We start from the raw sequence: 20,834 nt of genomic DNA, 5'->3' as shown, positions 1-20,834 counted from the left end.
TACTCCATTGGCCCAGTTTCTAGTTTGGGTTGTTTTTGTAGAGAATGATTTGGTGCATCGATATCTCATTGATCATGCACTAGGCACATATATATAGGTACAAGGGATGCGACCGGTATCGTGTCTCCTAAGATACACGTGCATACACAGGGAGACAGACACTACAGGTACTGCATACTAAACCCTGACCTACGTACATGTACACATGTTCAACACCACCCGCAGTCGAAGCGTCGCCGGTGACGCAGAGACTGGATCGAAAGCCCTCGAATGTCGAGGTGGGTAGTCCCTTCGTCATAACATCGGTGAAATGCTGATCGGTGGGCACATGTAGAACTCGAACACGACCAAGTGCGATGTGCTCCCTGACGAAGTGAATGTCAAGCTCAATATGTTTCGTCCATCGGTGATGGACAGGGTTGGCAGCGAGGTACACCGCGGAGACATTGTCACAGTAGACAAGCGTATCCTTGGTAGCCTCACATAGCAACTCCTGAAGTAGCTGTCGTAGCCAAGAACACTCCGCAACGGCGTTGGCCACCGCCCTATACTCAGCCACGGCGCTCGATCGTGAGACCGTGGGTTGTTGTTTTAGACGACCACGAAATCAGAGAGGGCCCGAGGTAGACGCAGTAGCCGAAAGTGGAGGGTCGAGTGTCGGGACACCCAGCCCAGTCGGCGTCGGAGTAGGCGACAAGGCAGGTGTCAGGTGATGCCGTCAGGGTGAGACCCATAGCTATGGTGCCACATATGTACCGAAGAATACGTTTCACTAGAGCCCAATGAGTATCATGAGGAGCATGCATGTGAAGGCACACCTGCTGGACAGCGTACTGAATGTCCGAACGCATCAGCGTGAGGTACTGAAGAGCACCGACGATGGAGCGGTAGAAGGGAGCGTCAGACGCCGGAGAACCCTCGACGGCGGACACCTTAGCCTTCGTGTCGACAGGCGTAGGAGCAGACTTGCAGTTAAGCATGCCCGCTCGCTCCATAAGCTCGTAGGCATACTTCTACTGGTGCAAAAGAAAGCCGATGGCTCGGTGAACAACCTCGATGCCGAGGAAGTAGTGGAGAGCCCCCAAGTCCTTGAGGGTGAACTCGGTGCCGAGGCGAGCTGTGATCTGCTGAAGTAGCACTGGCAAGGACGCAGTCAGGATGATGTCGTCGACGTATAGGAGAAGGTACGCGGTGGCAGTGCCCTAGTGATAGACAAACAGGGAGGCATCAGACCATGTGGACCGGAACCCATGCTGTTGAAGGAAGGCCGCGATCCGCGGGTATTAGGCCTGAGGCGCCTGTTTCAACCCATAGAGAGAACAGGAGAGCAAGCACACGTGGTCCGGATAGTCGGTGTCGACGAAACCAGTAGGCTGCTGACAGAACACCTGCTCGTCGAGGTGGCCATGCAAAAAAGCATTGGACACGTCGAGCCAGTGAACGGGCCAGGCGTGAGAAATAGCAAGCTGGAGAACAGCACGAATCGTGCCCGGTTTGACAACCGGGGCGAAGGTGTCGGTGAAGTCGACGCCGGCGTGCTGGCGAAGGCCGCGCATGACCCAACGCGCCTTGTAGCGCTCAAGGGAATCGTCGGGGCGAGTCTTGTGGCGGAAGACCCACTTGCCAGTGATGGCATTGGCACGGGGAGGCCGCGAGACAAGATGCCACGTACGGTTGTGCTGCAGGGCGTCGAACTCCTCACGCATCACAGCAAGCCAGTTCGGATCCCGAAGGGCTGCGCGGACGGAGGTGGGGAGCGGGGACGGGGCCGAGGTAGACGTGACACACGCGTACTCGTTAGTGGTGTAGCGCATGCTGGGAAGAAACGTCCCAGTCCGAGCCTGAGTGACCACATCGGTGAGAGGTGCGGTGGTAGCCAGCGGAGCCGAGAGGGGGACCGGCGAGGATGCGCTCGAGCCGGTCTCCGGAGACGCCGAGGGCCACAATGGTGAGAGGTGCGGCGGTAGCCAGTGGAGCCGAGAGGGGGACCAACGAGGATGAGCTCGAGCCGGTCTCCGAAGACGCCGAGGGCCCACCCGCGGTGGCGCCAGAGGGCGCGACGGGAACGGCCGAAGGGACCGCAGCATGGGGGGCGGCCAGCGGGGCCGCGGCGGCGGGGGCGCCCGCGGGGGCAACCACACCCGAGGCGCCGCGGGAGGGCGTGGCCGGCGCTGGAAGCGCGGGCAGGGCCGAGCCCAGTGCTCGGCTCGGCGTAGAGGGCGGCTCGCCAAAGGTGGTAGCAGGGGCGAGTCGCGCCGCGGGAGACGCCGAGGGTACCTGCTGAAACGGGAACACCAACTCATCAAAGTACACATGTCGTGAAGTGATAACGTGGTGGGACACTGGATCATAGCACCGGTAACCTTTGGTGTTGGGAGGATAACCGAGGAAGATGCAAGGAATTGACTGGGGAGCGAGCTTGTGAGGAGTGGTGGACGCGGTGCTAGGATAACAGAGACACCTGAAAATGCGAAGACCACCATAAGATGGAGTTGCACCGAAGAGGAGCTGGTGAGGGGAGTAGTTCCAGCGGGGACGACATGGGCGAATGTTACTAAGAAGGCTGACGGCCGCGAGGGCATCCGGCCAGAACCAAGGAGGCACGTTGGAGTGGAAGAGCAACGTGCGGACACAGTCATTAAGAGTGCGGATGACGCGCTCGACGCGGCCATTCTGCTGTGACGTGTAGGAGCAAGTGAGCCGGAAGGTAGTGTCATGCGACGCAAGGAGATGGCGGACGGCGACATTGTCAAACTCTTTTCCATTGTCAGTTTGCAAGGCAAGAATGGGACGACCAAATTGTGTGGTGACATATGAATAAAAAGCGGTGAGTGTGGCGAGAACGTCGGACTTGCGACGGAGAGGGAACATCCACATGTAATGGGAAAAATCATCTAATATCACCAAATAGTATAAATAACCCGTGTTGCTTGCAACCGGGGACGTCCAAACATCACTATGCAATAACTGAAACGGAAAAGTAGAAATGTGTGTAGACTCATGAAAGGGGAGATGACGTGCTTGCCAAGACGGCAGGCCTCACAGGAGTGGTCGTCAACCTTATTACATGAGAACGAAAAACTCTGAAGAATCTGACGCAAAACTGTGGAGTTGGGGTGACCGAGGCGGGTGTGCCATAGATCGACACTAGCGGCGAGGGCGGCAGGACGGGTGGTGGTGGCGCCGGAAGGATGCACCGGGTAAAGCTCGTCCGGGCTTTCACATCGGTGGAGTATGATACGTCTCCAACGTATCTATAATTTATGAAGCATTCATGCTATTATATTATCTATTTTGGATGTTTATGGGCTTTACTAAGCACTTTTATATTATTTTTGGGACTAACCTATTAACCGGAGGCCAACCCAAATTGTTGTTTTCTTGCCTATTTCAGTGTTTCGAAGAAAAGGAATATCAAACAGAGTCCAAACGGAATGAAACCTTTGGGAGAGTTATTTTTGGAACGGAAGCAATCCAGGAGACTTGGAGTGTACGTAAGGGAAGCAACAAGGAAGCCACGAGGCAGGGAGGCGCGCCCTACCCCCTGGGCACGCCCCCACCCTTTGTGGGCCCATCGTGGCCCCCCTGATCGACTTCTTTCGCCTATATATGTCCGTATACCCTAAAAACTCAGGGGAACACAATAGATCGGGAGTTCCGCTGCCGCAAGCCTCTGTAGCCACCAAAAACCAATCGGGACCCTGTTCTGGCACCCTGCCGGAGGGGGATCCCTCACCGATGGCCATCTTCATCATCCCGGTGCTCTCCATGACGAGGAGGGAGTAGTTCACCCTCGGGACTGAGGGTATGTACCAGTAGCTATGTGTTTGATCTCTCTCTCGTGTTCTTGAGGTGGTACGATCTTGATGTATCGCGAGCTTTGTTATTATAGTTGGATCTTATGATGTTTCTCCCCCTCTACTCTCTTGTGATGAATTGAGTTCTCCCTTGAAGTTGTCTTGTCGGATTGAGTCTTTAAGGATTTGAGAACACTTGATGTATGTCTTGCCGTGCTTATCTGTGGTGACAATGGGATATTCATGTGATCTACTTGATGTATGTTTTGGTGATGAACTTGCGGGTTCAATGAACTTTCCATAGGGGTTGGCACACGTTTTCGTCTTGACTCTCCGGTAGAAACTTTGGGGCACTCTTTGAAGTACTTTGTGTTGGTTGAATAGATGAATCTGAGATTGTGTGATGCATATCGTATAATCATACCCACGGATACTTGAGGTGACATTGGAGCATCTAGGTGACATTAGGGTTTTGGTTGATTTGTGTCTTAAGGTGTTATTCTAGTACGAACTCTATGATAGATCGAATGGAAAGAATAGCTTCGTGTTATTTTACTACGGACTCTTGAATAGACCGATCAGAAAGGATAACTTTGAGGTTGTTTCGTACCCTACAATAATATCTTCGTTTGTTCTTCGTTATTAGTGACTTTGGAGTGACTGTTTTTTGAATGTTGAGGGATAGTTATATGATCCAATTATGTTATTATTGTTGAGAGAACTTGCACTAGTGAAAGTATGAACCCTAGGCCTTGTTTCTAAGCATTGCAATACCGTTTGTGCTCACTTTTATCATTAGTTACCTTGCTGTTTTTATATTTTTAGATTACAAAAACCTATATCTACCATCCATATTGAACTTGTATCACCATCTCTTCGTCGAACTAGTGCACCTATACAATTTGCCATTGTATTGGGTGTGTTGGGGACACAAGAGACTCTTTGTTATTTGGTTCCAGGGTTGTTTGAGAGAGACCATCTTCATCCTACACCTCCCACGGATTGAGGAAATTTGCTACTGTCCTACAAACCTCTGCACTTGGAGGCCCAACAACGTCTACAATAAGAAGGTTGTGTAGTAGACATCAAGCTCTTTTCTGGCGCCGTTGCCGGGGAGGTGAGTGCTTGAAGGTATATCTTTAGATCTTGCAATCGAATCTTTTAGTTTCTTGTTTTATCACTAGTTTAGTTTACAAAAGAAAACTACAAAAAATGGAATTAACTTTGCCTCATACGCTTCATATTTTTAATATGTTTCGTGAGAATGATGGAAAGGAAAATTGTGCTCAAATGCTAGAAGAAGAAGTCTATAAAATGTTTGACACTAAATCTTTGAATGAGGAGCATGATTGCAATGTTGTCAGTATGAACTCTTTGAATATCCATAGTACTAATGATGATTGCACTAGTTATGATGAAAATGTCTCTTATAAGCATGTAAACTTTTGTGGAGTGCATAGAGTTTGCGAGTACACACCAAATAGGGAAGATAGATTTTGCAAGAGGCATAAGTATTTAGAAACTAAATGATTGCAAGAAAGGCTAGATGTTTGTGCTGAAAATTTAAAATTTCTTTGCCGTACCTGTGAACTTTGCAATGAACGTGGTCATTTACATCTCCGATGCAAATTGTTTCATGATCAAATCGTGTCCAAAAATTGTGATGATTTGATTTCCCTTGCACATCGTAATGAACTTAGTTTGCTTTTGGGTTATGAAGGAATGAAACGTTTAACTAAGAATCTTCCAGAATTTGCCCTTGAAAAAGTTCTTGATTTTGATCTAGAGGAAATTTGTATGTATTGTGCGGTGAATTGCATTGAAAATCCTTAGATTGCCAATTACATAAAGAAAAGAAAGCAAATAGAAGATGAAGAGAATAGTAATGAATGGGAAGAAACTTCCCAATATCCTCCTATTATTTCTTATGATGAATCAGGTAACGAGGAGGAGCTTTCTATTGAACCAATCTCATTAATAAGGAGCTCAAAGAAGAGGGTTAAACCCACACACGATGTGAAGAAGAAAAAGAAAAGACGGAGAAGCAAAGGAAAAAAGGTATCCCTCTCAAATGATGTTGCTCCTACTACTCATTGTGATGATGATAATTGCTATACTATTGGTGCTATCCATACTATTAATGATGAGAGTGATTATGCTTATGATATGAAAATGCCCAAGCTTGGGGATGCTATGTTTGATGAGAATGACATGTTTGAGAATATATTTGCTGCAATTAATGTTTGTCCCAAGCTTGGGGATGCTATGTTTGATGAAGATGATAGCATGCCTCCTATCTATGATGATTATATTGATGACAGTGGGTTCGGAAGAGTGTCAACTTTAGGAAGTAATGATCCCACTATTTTGGAGGATGTTGAATATTATTGTGATATTTATGAAAGTGTATTTGGAGAGGTCATGACTTTATTTAGTGATGATTCCACTATTTTGGAAGAAGTATCAATTGATTATGATGAGAACAAAGTTGCTACTTATGATGATTATTGTGATGAAACTTATGCTATAAAAAGTAGTGATGATTATATTTATAAAACTTGTCATGATTATGATTACCCTTTTTCTGAACATTACTCTTTTAATATGGAAACAATTTATAGTATTCGAGTCTCTTATGATACTCCCACTATTCCGAATGAGAAGAATTTTGCTTATGTGGAGAGTAGTAAATTTTCTATGCAAGCAGATCATGAAAAGAATGCTTTAGGTGATGGTTATATTGTTGAATCCATTCATGATGCTACTAAAAATTATTATGAAGGAGGAACATATGCTTGTAGGAATTGCAATAATATCAAGTTTCCTCTGTATGTGCTTAAAATCTTGAAGTTATGCTTGCTTTACCTTCCTATGCTAGTTGATTATTGTTCCTATAAGTTGTTTACTCACAAAGTCCCTATGCATAGGAAGTGGGTTAGGCTTAAATGTGCTAGTCATATGCTTCATGATGCTCCTGTTATGTTTCAATTTTTATCTTTTATGTGAGCATCATTGTCATCATCATGCCTAGCTAGAAAGGCATTAAAGAAAAGCGCTTGTTGGGAGACAACCCAATATTTACCCTTACTGTTTTTGTGTGTTCACATGATTATGCTACTGTAGTAATGATGTTTTATAGCTTTTGTTTCAATAAAGTGCCAAGTAAGACCTTTAGGATAGCTTACGGTGATAGTTGTGTTGATCCTGCTGAAAATCAGAAACTTTTGCATCCAGTAAATTAGTTTTGATAATTCACAGAAACGTGATTTTGATCTGATTCGTTTTTCTCTGGATTAGTACACAAATTTCTCAGGTTTTCCTAATTTTGTAGAATGTTTTGAGTTACAGAAGTATTAGAGAGATACAGATTACTACAGACTGTTCTTCTTTTGACAGATTCTGTTTTCTATGTGTTGTTTGCTTATTTTGATGAATCTATGTGTAGTATCGGAGGGTATGAACCATAGAGAAGTTGGAATATAGTAGATATTACACCAATATGAATTTAGAATGAGTTCACAACAGTACCTAAGTGGTGATTTATTTTCTTATACTAACGGAGCTTACGAGTTTTCTGTTGAGTTTTGTGTTGTGAAGTTTTCAAGTTTTGGGTAAAGATTCGATGGACTATGGAATAAGGAGTGGAAAGAGCCTAAGCTTGAGGATGCCCAAGGCACCCCAAGGTAATATTGAAGGACAACCAAGAGCCTAAGCTTGGGGATGCCCCGGATGGCATCCCCTCTTTTGTCTTCGTTCATCGGTAACTTTACTTGGAGCTATATTTTTATTCACCACATGATATGTGTTTTGCTTGGAGCGTCATTTTATTTTCCTTTGCTTTGCTTGCTGTTTAAATAAAATACCAAGATCTGAAATCTTAAATGAGAGAGAGTCTTCACATAGCTACATAATTATTTAACTACTCATTGATCTTCACTTATATCTTTTTGGAGTAGTTTGTCATTTACTCGTGTGCTTCACTTATATCTTATGAGTAAATGGTTGAATGAGTTGAATGTAATAAATATGAAATTATATATGTTTCATATGCTTACCCCATTGAGAGTAATGACTTCACATCTAAGAAGTAGAGGTGGTAAATTTATTGAAGCGTAGCAAACATTGTATTGGTCACTTAAACAATTCATGAAAGAATATTGAAGGAAGAGAGATTTCACATATAAATATACTATCTTAGACATCTTTTATGATTGTGAGCCCCATTAATTATTTTCAAACCTAAGCAAATCAGTTGAAATTGGACAAGGAAGACAACGTAATGAGTTATGCTTGGGTATATTTGTATACAAGTTATATTGTTATAGATCCTCCAACATGTGGTGCTTGCTATTTAGGATCCTTGCTAGCCAAAATATCTGTACTAAGCGGGAATACTGCTTGTGCATCCAAATTCCATGAACCAAGTTTCTTCCATGAGTGTCCACCATACCTACCTATATGCGGTATTTACCTGCCGTTCCAAGTAAATTTGCATGTGCCAAACTCTAAACCTTCAAATAATAATCTGTTTTGTATGCCCGAATCGCTCATGTAGTGACTAGGGGCTGTCAGTATCTTCCATGCTAGGTGGGTTATTCTCACGATGAGTGGACTCCACTCATCATTCACTAGAAAAATGGCTGGTAACTAGGATGCCCAGTCCCATGATCAAAAGATCAAAATCAAATCAAAATAATTGCAAACAAAACTCCCCCAGGATTGTTGTTAGTTGGAGGCACCCATTGTTTCAGGCAAGCCATGGATTGTTGATTGTTGGTGGAGGGGGAGTAAAAACTTTACCATTCTGTTTGGGAACCGCCTATAATGTATCCAGTATGGAAGAAACTGGGAACCCTTGGTTGTTATGTTGACCATGAAAGCATACCTCTCAAAATTATTTTCATCTCTATTTCAAAATCGAGCCCTGTCACCTCTGCAAATCCCTGCTTCCCTCTACGAAGGGCCTATCTTTTACTTTTATGCAAGAGTCAGTAGTATTCCTTCTCATTCCAACCTACTCTTTAGTTTGCAAGCATTGTGTGATGGGGAAAGATTTAAGCATATATGGCCATTCAAATATATTTGATCATGAATTATTATTGTTGACAATTATCTATATGATAAGTAAGTTGGGAGGCAAAACATTAAGCTCGATCTTTCTCTGTGTTTGATGGATGCTATTTTTTCTAAAAATATGCTTTGAGTGATAGCAATCATGGAAGACTATATGATAGTTGAGTATGTGGAGTTTGCTAAATCAAAGCTCTTACATAGACCCTTCCTGAAAATAAGATGAATTGCAATTGTTTGATGACTGAGAGCATAGTTTGCTAGTTTTCAAGAAAGTTTGTGGTCTATGCTTTAACATGTGAATAGCTTGTTACTTGATCATGAGAGCAGACTAAGGCATAGCCTAGTGGTGGGAAGGGGTTGATGCCTTCACACCCACCCAGGTTCAAGGCATGGTACTTGCAATTTGGGTTTGTTGCACCAATTATACTGTAGGGGGTTCCCTTACAGTCTTTCAGTCAAAAAAAACTTGACCATGAGAAGTTTTATGAGATGAGCTACTGTTATGACATATAATGATGCTAGGAAAGGTGATTGAAATTATATTTGATAAAAATTATGCACCTACTAGCATTCACACTTCATAAATTATTTCTTTTATCATTTACCTACTCGAGGACGAGCAGGAATTAAGCTTGGGGATGCTGATACGTCTCCAACGTATCTATAATTTATGAAGCATTCATGCTATTATATTATCTGTTTTGGATGTTTATGGGCTTTGCTAAGCACTTTTATATTATTTTTGGGACTAACCTATTAACCAGAGGCCCAGCCCAAATTGCTGTTTTCTTGCCTATTTCAGTGTTTCAAAGAAAAGAATATCAAACGGAGTCCAAACGGAATGAAACCTTTGGGAGAGTTATTTTTGAACGGAAGCAATCCAGGAGACTTGGAGTGTATGTAAGGGAAGCAACAAGAAAGCCAGGAGGCAGGGAGGCGCGCCCTACCCCCCTGGGCGCGCCCCCACCCTCGTGGCCCCCCTGACCGACTTCTTTCACCTATATATGTCCATATACCCTAAAAACTTTGGGGAACACAATAGATCGGGAGTTCCGCCGCCGCAAGCCTCTATAGCCACCTAAAACCAATCGGGACCCTGTTCCGACACCCTGCCGGAGGGGGATCCCTCACCAGTGGCCATCTTCATCATCCCAGCGCTCTGCATGACGAGGAGGGAGTAGTTCACCCTCGGGGCTGAGGGTATGTACCAGTAGCTATGTGTTTGATCTCTCTCTCGTGTTCTTGAGGTGGTACGATCTTGATGTATCGCGAGCTTTGTTATTATAGTTGGATCTTATGATGTTTCTCCCCCTCTATTCTCTTGTGATGAATTGAGTTTTCCCCTTGAAGTTGTCTTGTCGGATTGAGTCTTTAAGGATTTGAGAACACTTGATGTATGTCTTGCCGTGCTTATCTATGGTGATAATGGGATATTCATGTGATCTACTTGATGTATGTTTTGGTGATCAACTTGCGGGTTCAATGAACTTATGCATAGGGGTTGGCACACGTTTTCGTCTTGACTCTCCGGTAGAAACTTTGGGGCACTCTTTGAAGTACTTTGTGTTGGTTGAACAGATGAATCTGAGATTGTGTGATGCATATCGTATGATCATACCCACGGATACTTGAGGTGACATTGGAGTATCTAGGTGACATTAGGGTTTTGGTTGATTTGTGTCTTAAGGTGTTATTCTAGTACGAACTCTATGATTGATCAAACGGAAAGAATAGCTTCGTGTTATTTTACTATGGACTCTTTAATAGATCGATCAGAAAGGATAACTTTGAGGTTGTTTCGTACCCTACAATAATCTCTTCGTTTGTTCTCCGCTATTAGTGACTTTGGAGTGACTGTTTGTTGCATGTTGAGGGATAGTTATATGATCCAATTATGTTATTATTGTTGAGAGAACCATCACTAGTGAAAGTATGAACCCTAGGCCTTGTTTCTAAGCATTGCAATACCGTTTGTGCTCACTTTTATCATTAGTTACCTTGCTGTTTTTATATTTTTAGATTACAAAAACCTATATCTACCATCCATATTGCACTTGTATCACCATCTCTTCGCTGAACTAGTGCACCTATACAATTTGCCATTGTATTGGATGTGTTGGGGACACAAGAGACTCTTTGTTATTTGGTTCCAGGGTTGTTTGAGAGAGACGATCTTCATCCTATGCCTCCCATGGATTGATAAACCTTAGGTCATCCACTTGGGGGAAATTTGCAACTATCCTACAAACCTCTACACTTGGAGGCCCAACAACGTCTACAAGAAGAAGGTTGTGTAGTAGACATCCGAGTACTATCTGTGTACGGGCGTCCTTCACAGAAAAGCCAATGTCGTCAAATTCAACAGTGATAGGATTCTCACGAGCAAGGCGACAACAAAAACAAGGTTGGTAACTAGGTCAGGGGAAACAAGAACATTAGACATGTTAATGGGAGTGGAGTTAGAAGGAAACGACATATGACCGACATGTGTAATGGGTAGAGAGGAACCGTTACCGATGGTGATGCGAGTGGGAGTATGAACGGGAGTGGAAGACGCGAGGTTACCGGGATGAGCGGTCATGTGAGCGGTGGCGCCCGAGTCCATGTACCTGTCACCTCCGCCACTGTAGTTACTTGGTGACGGAGCCGAGTACAGAGCAGCAAGGAGGGCCGGGTCCCACGGCGGCGACACCTGGGGAGGAAAAAATGCTCCATAGGCCGGCACGGGAGCGGCACCGTAGGTAGGCACGGGCGCGGCGCCGTAGCCGCTCTAGGGGGCAGCATTCTACGTGGTGAAGAGTGCCTGGTGGCTCGCCGGACGAGGCCCAAGAATGCCCGGAGCGGGAGCCTGAGGGACCGGCATCGAGTACGCGTGTACGACATCCGTCCACGGGTTGGTGCCATAAGTCCAGGGCGGGGTGGCCGACTGCTGCTGCTGACGAGGGCCCCCTCTTCCGCCTGTTTGGGAGCGCCCCCACGGCGGTTGCCGTGGCGCCTGCCATCCGGCTGCGGCTGCTGGGGGGCAGCCGGAGGGGCGGGGGGCACGGGCGGTAGGGGCAAGAACCCCGGAGGCGCGGGGGGCGGCGGCTGGTGGCGGGGTGCAGGCGCGGGCGGGGTGGCCGGTGGTGGGGCGCCATGCGAGGTGCCGGCGGCGAGGGCGTGGTGCTGCACACGCTTCTTGACCCCTTCATCCGGCGCTCCTCCAACCGCAAGTATGCCACAAACTTGGGGAAGGAGGGCTCTGTGATGAGGGAGAGGTTGGTGGCAGCGTTACCGAAGTCCTTGTTGAGGCCGACGGTGAGCGTGCTAAGGAGGAGGTCGTCATCAACCTTGGCATTGATGTCACAAAGCTCACCCGCCAACGTCTTCAGATGCAGCAGTAGTCATCGGTAGACTAATCATCCCGATGACAGTCAAAAAATTCCTGCTACAAAAAAACGCGGTGCTGAAGCTTGTTGTCGGTGAAGAGGCCGTTGAGCTTGACCCACACGGCGCGGGCGTCATCACCATCGCTCATGACCATATGAAATAGGTCCTTCGACATGATGGTGAAGAACCACCGGATGAGCGTGGCGTCGATCGCGGTCCACTCGGAGTCACCCACCATGGCACGGGAGTCAACGGTGCCGTCAATGTGATCCACGAGATTGTTCTCGCGGAAGAGCAGCAAGAAGTACGTCTTCCACGCGAAGTACATGGCATCGGTGGCATCGAGGAGGACGGGGATGCTGTCGTGGATGTTGATGTCGTCGATGTCAGCGGGGTCCGGCCCAGCGAAGGGGTTGGAGTAGGTGGAGGCAGTGGAAGACATGGCGGCGGCGCGGTGGTGAGGGGAGTGGGCGGCGGCTAGGTTTGGGAGGGAGCGGCGCGGCACGGGCGCGGCGCGGCGGGAGAGGCGGCGCGGTAGGGGGGTGGCGCGGCATGGGGAAGAGGGGCGCTGCGGAGGCGTGGGGCGGCGGCGGTGGCTAGGGTTAGGCGGAAGCAAGAGAGGATCGACTTGCAATAGATACCATGTAGAGAATGATTTGGTGCATCGATATCTCATTGATCGTGCACTAGGCACATATATATAGACACCAGGGGTACCAAGGGTTACACATAGTCGGAGTACACGCATACGCCATCTATCTTGTCTTGAAGTACATGCCAAGTCTTCGGAGTTTTCCTTCCGGAACACGGAGTTCTCTGAAGCTCGGCCTTCCTTAATAGAATTCGGAGTTGTCCACTAGTTCGGCCCATCAGAGATAGGCCGGCAGGCCAAGGACAAACCTATCCAGGACTCCCTCAATTGCCCCCGAACTAGTCTTTGAAGCCAAAGTGTATGCGAGTTATCGGCTTTGTAGACCAGTTCCTTCCATCATAGGTTATCTAAACAGTCTTCGGTCATACACCTGCTAAGCGATGTCACAGGCTCCAAAATGCTTAGGTAACTTAGTCCTGAAGGCCAGTCGCCCTAATGTGAACAGTGCCCTTGCCTGACAACTGATACGTCTCCAACGTATCTACTTTTCCAAACACTTTTGCCCTTGTTTTGGACTCTAACTTGCATGATTTGAATGAAACTAACCCGGACAGACGCTGTTTTCAGCAGAACTGCCATGATGTTGTTTTATGTGTAGAAAAGAAAAGTTCTCGGAATGTCCTTAAAATCCATGGAGGCACTTTTTGGAATTAATAAGAATTTCTGGGCAAAAGAAATACACCAGGGGGCCCACACCCTATCCACGAGACAAGGGGGCTCCCCCCCTCCTGGGCGCGCCCCTATCTCGTGGGCCCCCTGGACCTCCACCGACCTCAACTCCAACTCCATATATTCATGTTCGGGGAGAATAAAATCAGAGAGAAAGTTTCATCGCATTTTACGACACGGAGCCACCGCCAAGCCCTAATCTCTCCCGGGAGGGTTATCTGGAGTCCGTTCGGGGCTCCGGAGAGGGGGATTCATCGCCGTCGTCATCATCAACCATCCTCCATCACCAATTTCATGATGCTCACCGCCGTGCGTGAGTAATTCCATCGTAGGCTTGCTGGACGGTGATGGGTTGGATGAGATTTACCATGTAATCAAGTTAGTTTTGTTGAGGTTTGATCCCTAGTATCCACTATGTTCTGAGATTGATGTTGCTATGACTTTGCTATGCCTAATGCTTGTCACTAGGGCCCGCGTGCCATGATTTCAGATCTAAACCTACTATGTTTTCTTGAATATATGTGTGTTCTTGATCCTATGTTGCGAGTCTATAGTCACCTATTATGTGTTATGATCCGACAACCCCGAAGTGACAATAATCGAGATACTTCTCGGTGATGACCGTAGTTTGAGGAGTTCATGTATTCACTATGTGCTAATGCTTTGTTCCGGTTCTCTATTAAAAGGAGGCCTTAATATCCCTTAGTTTCCGCTAGGACCATGCTACCACAGGAGGGTAGGATAAAAGATGTCATGCAAGTTCTTTTCCATCAGCACGCATGGCTATTTACAGAATACATGCCTACATTACATTGATGAACTGGAGCTAGTTTTGTGTCACCCTATGTTATAGCTATTACATGAGGAATTACATCCGACATAATTATCCATCACTGATCCATTGCCTACGAGCTTTTCACATATTGTTCTTCGCTTATTTACTTTTCCGTTGCTACCGTTACAACCACTACAAAAAACCCAAAAACTATTATCTTTACTTTTGCTACCGTTACCTTTATTATCATATTACTTTGCTACTAAATACTTTGCTGTAGATACTAAGTTATCCAGGTGTGGTTGAATTGACAACTCAACTGCTAATACTCAAGAATATTCTTTGGCTCCCCTTGTGTCGAATCAATAAATTTGGGTTGAATACTTTACCCTCGAAAGCTGTTGCGATCCCCTACACTTGTGGGTTATCAAGACTAATTTCTGGCGTCGTAGCCGGGGAGCATAGCTCTGTTCTCTGAGTCACTTGGGATTTATATCTGTTGATCACTATGAAGAACTTGAAAGACGACAGAACTACGATTTTACCCTCAACTACGAGGGGAGGTAAGGAACTGCCATCTAGCTTTGCACTAGATTCTCCTTCCGTTATTAGTAAGCTAGTAAGCTTGCGACACCTAAACCTGCTACTGCTATGAATTCTGATATGTCGCATGTTATTGATGATGCCACTTTTGCTATGCATGATGAACTACTTCTGTGCGTGATACTACTTTGCCATTAGGTGAATTTGTTGATGAACAACTTGCTAGAGTTAGGGGGAATGAAATTATTGAAGATGCTATTATTGATGATAGTGATGATGAAAATTCTCCCAATGATTATGAATTGCCTGTTGTTCCTGAGGGTTATGTTATGAATGAAGAAGCTGCTAGAGCTATATTTGCTTGCAATGATAGATATGATCTTAAGAAATTATTAGCTAAATGGAAGCAGCAGTCTCTTAATGCTAGAATGAAACCTGATCCTGCTTTTGCTTCACCTATCTATGTTACTGATAAGGATTATGAATTCTCTGTTGATCCTGAGATTATTACTTTAGTTGAATCTGATCCTTTTTATGGCCTTGAATTTGAAACTGTTGTGGCACATCTTACCAAGCTAAATGATATAGCCACCCTGTTTACTAATGATGAGAATTCTCACTATTATTATATCCTTAAGATATTTCCGTTCTCACTAAAGGGTGATGCTAAGACTTGGTATAATTCTCTTGCTCCTGGTTGTGTGCGTAGTCCCCAGGATATGATTTATTACTTCTCTGCTAAATATTTCCCTGCTCATAAGAAACAAGCTGCCTTGCGGGAAATATATAATTTTGTGCAAATCAAAGAAGAGAGTCTCCGACAAGCTTGGGGGAGGCTTCTCCGATTACTTAATGCTTTGCCTGATCATCCTCTCAAGAAAAATGAAATACTTGATATCTTTTATAATGGACTAACCGATGCTTCCAAGGACTACTTGGATAGTTGTGCTGGTTGTGTTTTCAGGGAAAGAACAGTCGACAAAGCTGAATTACTATTGAATAATATGTTGACTAATGAAAATAATTGGACTCTCCCTGAGCCAGTTCTTGAGGCAATTCCTGAACCAATTGAGCCAACTCCTGAGCCTGTTCCTAGACCCACTCCGAAGAAGAGAGATGTTTTATTTCTCAGTCCTGAAGATATGCAAGAGGCAAAGAAATCAATGAAATAAAAAGGTATTAAAGCTAAATATGTTAAGAATTCACCTCCTATTGAAGAAATACATGGTCTTAATATACCGCCTGTGGAAGAACCACATTGTCTTGATAACCCGACACAGGTAGTAAAGGTAAATTCTCTCTGTAGATATGATAAAGTTGAAATCCCCTCTACTAAATTTCATAGCCCATGCTTAGATGAATTTGATGACTTTATGGCTAGACAAGAAAGTTTTAATGCTTATGTTGGTAGAGAGTTAAAGAACAATGCTTTCGAGATAGGACACGTAAGCGATAATATGGCTAGAGTTAAAGGTGAACTTAAACTCATTAGCAAATATAATTCTATGGTTGCTACTCAAGTTGAGCAAGTACTCAAAGCTCAAAATGATTTGCTTGATGAATTTAATAATAAAAATGACTTTGTTGTTAGAGTGGCTACTAGAACTGGTAGAATAACTCAGGAACCTTTGTATCCTGAAGGCCACCCTAAGAGAATCGAGCAAGATTCTCAGAGAAATAATTTAGAGGCACCTAGTTCTTCTAAAAATAATAAGAAGAAAAACGATAGGACTTTGCATGCTTCTAGTGAACCTACTGTAGATACACCTGAGAATCCCAATGATATTTCTATTTCTGATGCTGAAACACAATCAGGTGATGAACATGAACCTAGTGATAATGTTAATGATAATGTTCATGTTGATGCTCAACCTAGCAAAAACAACGAAGTAGAGATTGAACTTGCTGTTGATCTTGATAACCCACAATCAAAGAATCAACGTTATGATAAGAGAGATTTTGTTGCTAGGAAGCACGGTAGAGAAAGAGAACCATGGGTTCAGAAACCCATGCCCTTTCCTCCTAAAGCATCCAAGACAAAGGATGATGAGGATTTAGTGCTTTGCTGAAATGATTAGACCTATCTTCTTATGCGCTTAACTGATATACTTAAAGTAAATCCTTATGCTAAGTATATGAAGGATATCATCACAAATAAAAGAAAGATACCGGAAGCTGAAATTTCCACCATGCTTGCTAATTACACTTTTAAGGGTGGAATACCAAAGAAACTTGGAGACCCGGGGGTACCAACTATACCATGCTCCATTAAAAGAAATTATGTTAGAACTGCTTTATGTGATCTTGGAGACGGTATTAGTGTTATGCCTCTCTCTTTATATCGTAGACTTGAATTAAATAAGTTGACACCTACTGAAATATCTTTGCAAATGGCTGATAAATCAACTGCTATACCTGTCGGTATTTGTGAGGATGTGCCTGTTGTGGTTGCAAATGTCACTATCTTAATGGACTTTGTTATTCTTGATATTCCCGAGGATGATAGTATGTCTATTATCCTTGGTAGACCTTTTCTTAATACTGCAGGGGCTATTATTGATTGCAACAAAGGCAATGCCACTTTTCATGTTAATGGTAATGAGCATACGCTACACTTTCCGAGGAAACAATCTCAAGTTCATAACATCAGTTCTATTGGAAAAGTTCCAACTATTATTATTGGAGGTTTTGAATTTCCTCTCCCTACTGTCAAGAAAAAGTATGATATTCTAATTGTTGGGGATTTTCATATCCCTGTTGAGGTAACTTAGTGTTATACGAAATTTCTCCGGTTCCGTGTTATTCAGAATGAGTTTGTTAACAAGACTTGATCAACCTTGTTAGTGGATTCATTTTGATGATCATGAGATGGATGAAACTAGAAGGCACAACCTTCTGTACCCACTTTTTACTTTCTGTTATTTAGAATAAATAAAGCAAAAATAGTATTATCTGTCTGTTTTCTGAATTATCTGTGCACTAAAAAAATATCCTGAAAATAAAAGGCCACATATTTGGAGGTATCTATGCTTCACATCTTGCTAGACATTTTCAGATACCTATTAGGCACCATGAGAAAGAGGAGACAAAATTGCCTCCTCACATTTTAGATTACAAGAGCATGGTAGCCCACATGTTTATTATTGACAACGAAGAGAAGATGCTCTTGTAAATCTTAGATTTAATAAGAAACACAATGAGGCTATTATTTTGCCTGCGCCTCTGTTGTTTGATTTGCTTGCAGATAATTTTCTTGTCACACCGGAAGCGGTGAACAATCATCGAGCTCAAGCATCCACTCCAGAACCTGAACCTGAGCCGGAACCTGCACTGGACCCTTATCATGCATCCTCTTTCCAGTGGGATCCGGAGATGATCAGCCAGTGGTATCCTGATTACACCTCCTAGTACACCGGGGAGAGTAGCGGCGGTTCGTTGGTACTAGACAAACTTAGGCCAAAAGCCTAAGCTTGGGGGAGTACGTATTTCTCATCGACTTTACATTCATGATTCACACACTAGTCGTCGGTGCTCATACTCTTTCATTGTATTATCCATGCTAGTTTAAATTTCTTTTTCTAGTTTTCTTCTTGTGTGTTTGATAAACCTTAAGAAAAACCAAAAAAAAACTAGTTAGTTTAATTTCCATGCTTGTGGTAGAAATTAAAATGAAAACCCAAAAAGATTTCTTGTTCTTCTTCTTACTTGTTGGGAGCTTTCCCGTGTAAATAGTTTTATTTTCTTTCCTTTGGGGGTCGAGAAGACCATATTGAAAATGTTTAATGGCTCTCATATGCATGATTGTTTATTTAACTTAGAGCCCATATTACTTGTCTTCTCTCTTGAGTTGAATGCTTGCAGATTCCAGCTTAGTCCAATGCACGTGCACTCTTATTATTATACACATCATTCGGTCGTGCAAGTGAAAGGCAATAACGACGATATATGATGGACTTATTGAGATGAGAAAAGCTGGTATGAACTCGACCCCTCTTGTCTTTGTAAATATGATGAGTTCATCGTTTTTGAGTCAGCTTATTATGAGGTAAACATATTTGCAATGACATTTAGAGATTATAGTTGCTTGTGCCATGCTTGATTAGCTATGAGTTATAATGGTTTACCTTGCGTGCCAACATGCTATTAGAATGATTATGATGTGGTAGGATGGGATGGTATCCTCCTTTGAATGAATTGAGTGACTCGACTTGGTACATGTTCACGCATGTAGTTGAATCAAATCAACATAGCCTTCATGATATTTATGTTCATTGTGGATTATATCCTACTCATGCTTGTATTCGGTGCGAATTAATTTTAATGCATGTTTATGACTGTTGTCACTCTCTCAGTTGGTCGCTTCCCAGTCTTTTGCTAGCCTTCACCTGTACTAAGTGGGAATACTGCTTGTGCATCCAAACTCCTTAAACCCCAAAGTTGTTCCATATGAGTCCACTATACCTTCCTATATGTGGTATTTACCTGCCGTTCCAAGTAAATTTGTATGTGCCAAACTCCAAATCTTCAAATGAAATTCTATTTTGTATGCTCGAGCAGCTCATGCTACAACTAGGGCTGCCTATATCTTCCATGCTAGGTGGGTTATTCTCAAGAGGAGTGGACTCCGCTCCTCATTCATGAGAAAGGGCCAGTAACCGGGATGCCCAGTCCCATGATCCAAAAAGATCAAAGCAAATCAAAATAATTAAACAAAACTCCCCCAGGGCTATTGTTAGTTGGAGGCACTCGTTGTTTTGAGCAAGCCATGGATTGATGCTTGTTGGTGGTTGGGGGAGTATAAACCTTTACCATTCTGTTTGGGAACTGCCTATAATGCATGTAGTATGGAAGATACAACCATCTCATAGTTGTTGCGTTGACAGCAAAAGTATGCCGCTCAAAATGTTATTCGATCTCTATTTTAAAATCGAGCTCTGACACCTCTACAAATCCCCGCTTCCCTCTACGAAGGGCCTATCTATTTACTTTTATGTTGAGTCATCACCCTTCTTATTAAAAGCACCTGCTGGATAGCACACTGTCATTTGCATTCATTAATATTGGTTTAGATTGGGTATGACTTGACTGGATCTCTTTTACCATGAATTACAATGTTTAGACAGTCCTTGATCTTTAAAGGTGCTCTGCATTTATGTTTTGCGGTCTCAGAAAGGGCTAGCGTGATACCATTTTGTTATATCATGTTATGATTGTTTTGAGAAAGTGTTGTCATCCGAGTTTTATTATTATGGCTCGCTAGCTGATTATGCTATTGATATGAGTAATTGTGAGACCTAAGCGTTATTGTGAGTGTGGTTAGTTCATAATATTCGCTGAAACCTGAATGATGGCTTTGCATGTTTACAACAACAAGAGCAAACAGAGTTTGTAAAAGTTTTTCTTTATCACTTTCAGTCTATCAACTGAATTGCTTGAGGACAAGCAAAGGTTTAAGCTTGGGGGAGTTGATACGTCTCCAACATATCTACTTTTCCAAGCACTTTTGCCCTTGTTTTGGACTCTAACTTGCATGATTTGAATGAAACTAACCCGGACTGACGCTGTTTTCAGCAGAACTGCCATGATGTTGTTTTATGTGTAGAAAAGAAAAGTTCTCGGAATGTCCTGAAAATCCACGGAGGCACTTTTTGGAATTAATAAGAATTTCTAGGCGAAAGAAATACACCAGGGGGCCCACACCCTGTCCACGAGACAGGGCCCCCCCCCTCCTGGGCGCCCCCCCTATCTCATGGCCCCCCTGGACCTCAACCGACCTCAACTCCAACTCCATATATTCACGTTCGGGGAGAAAATAAATCAGAGAGAAAAGTTTCGTCCCGTTTTACGACACGGAGCCGCCGCCAAGCCCTAATCTCTCTCGGTAGGGCTGATTTGGAGTCCGTTCGGGGCTCCGGAGAGGGGGATTCGTCGCTGTCGTCATCATCAACCATCCTCC

Source organism: Triticum dicoccoides, chromosome 5B (assembly GCF_002162155.2).
Source record: "Triticum dicoccoides isolate Atlit2015 ecotype Zavitan chromosome 5B, WEW_v2.0, whole genome shotgun sequence".
Lineage (NCBI taxonomy): Eukaryota > Viridiplantae > Streptophyta > Magnoliopsida > Poales > Poaceae > Triticum > Triticum dicoccoides.
Note: the sequence above shows the minus strand (reverse complement) of the source record.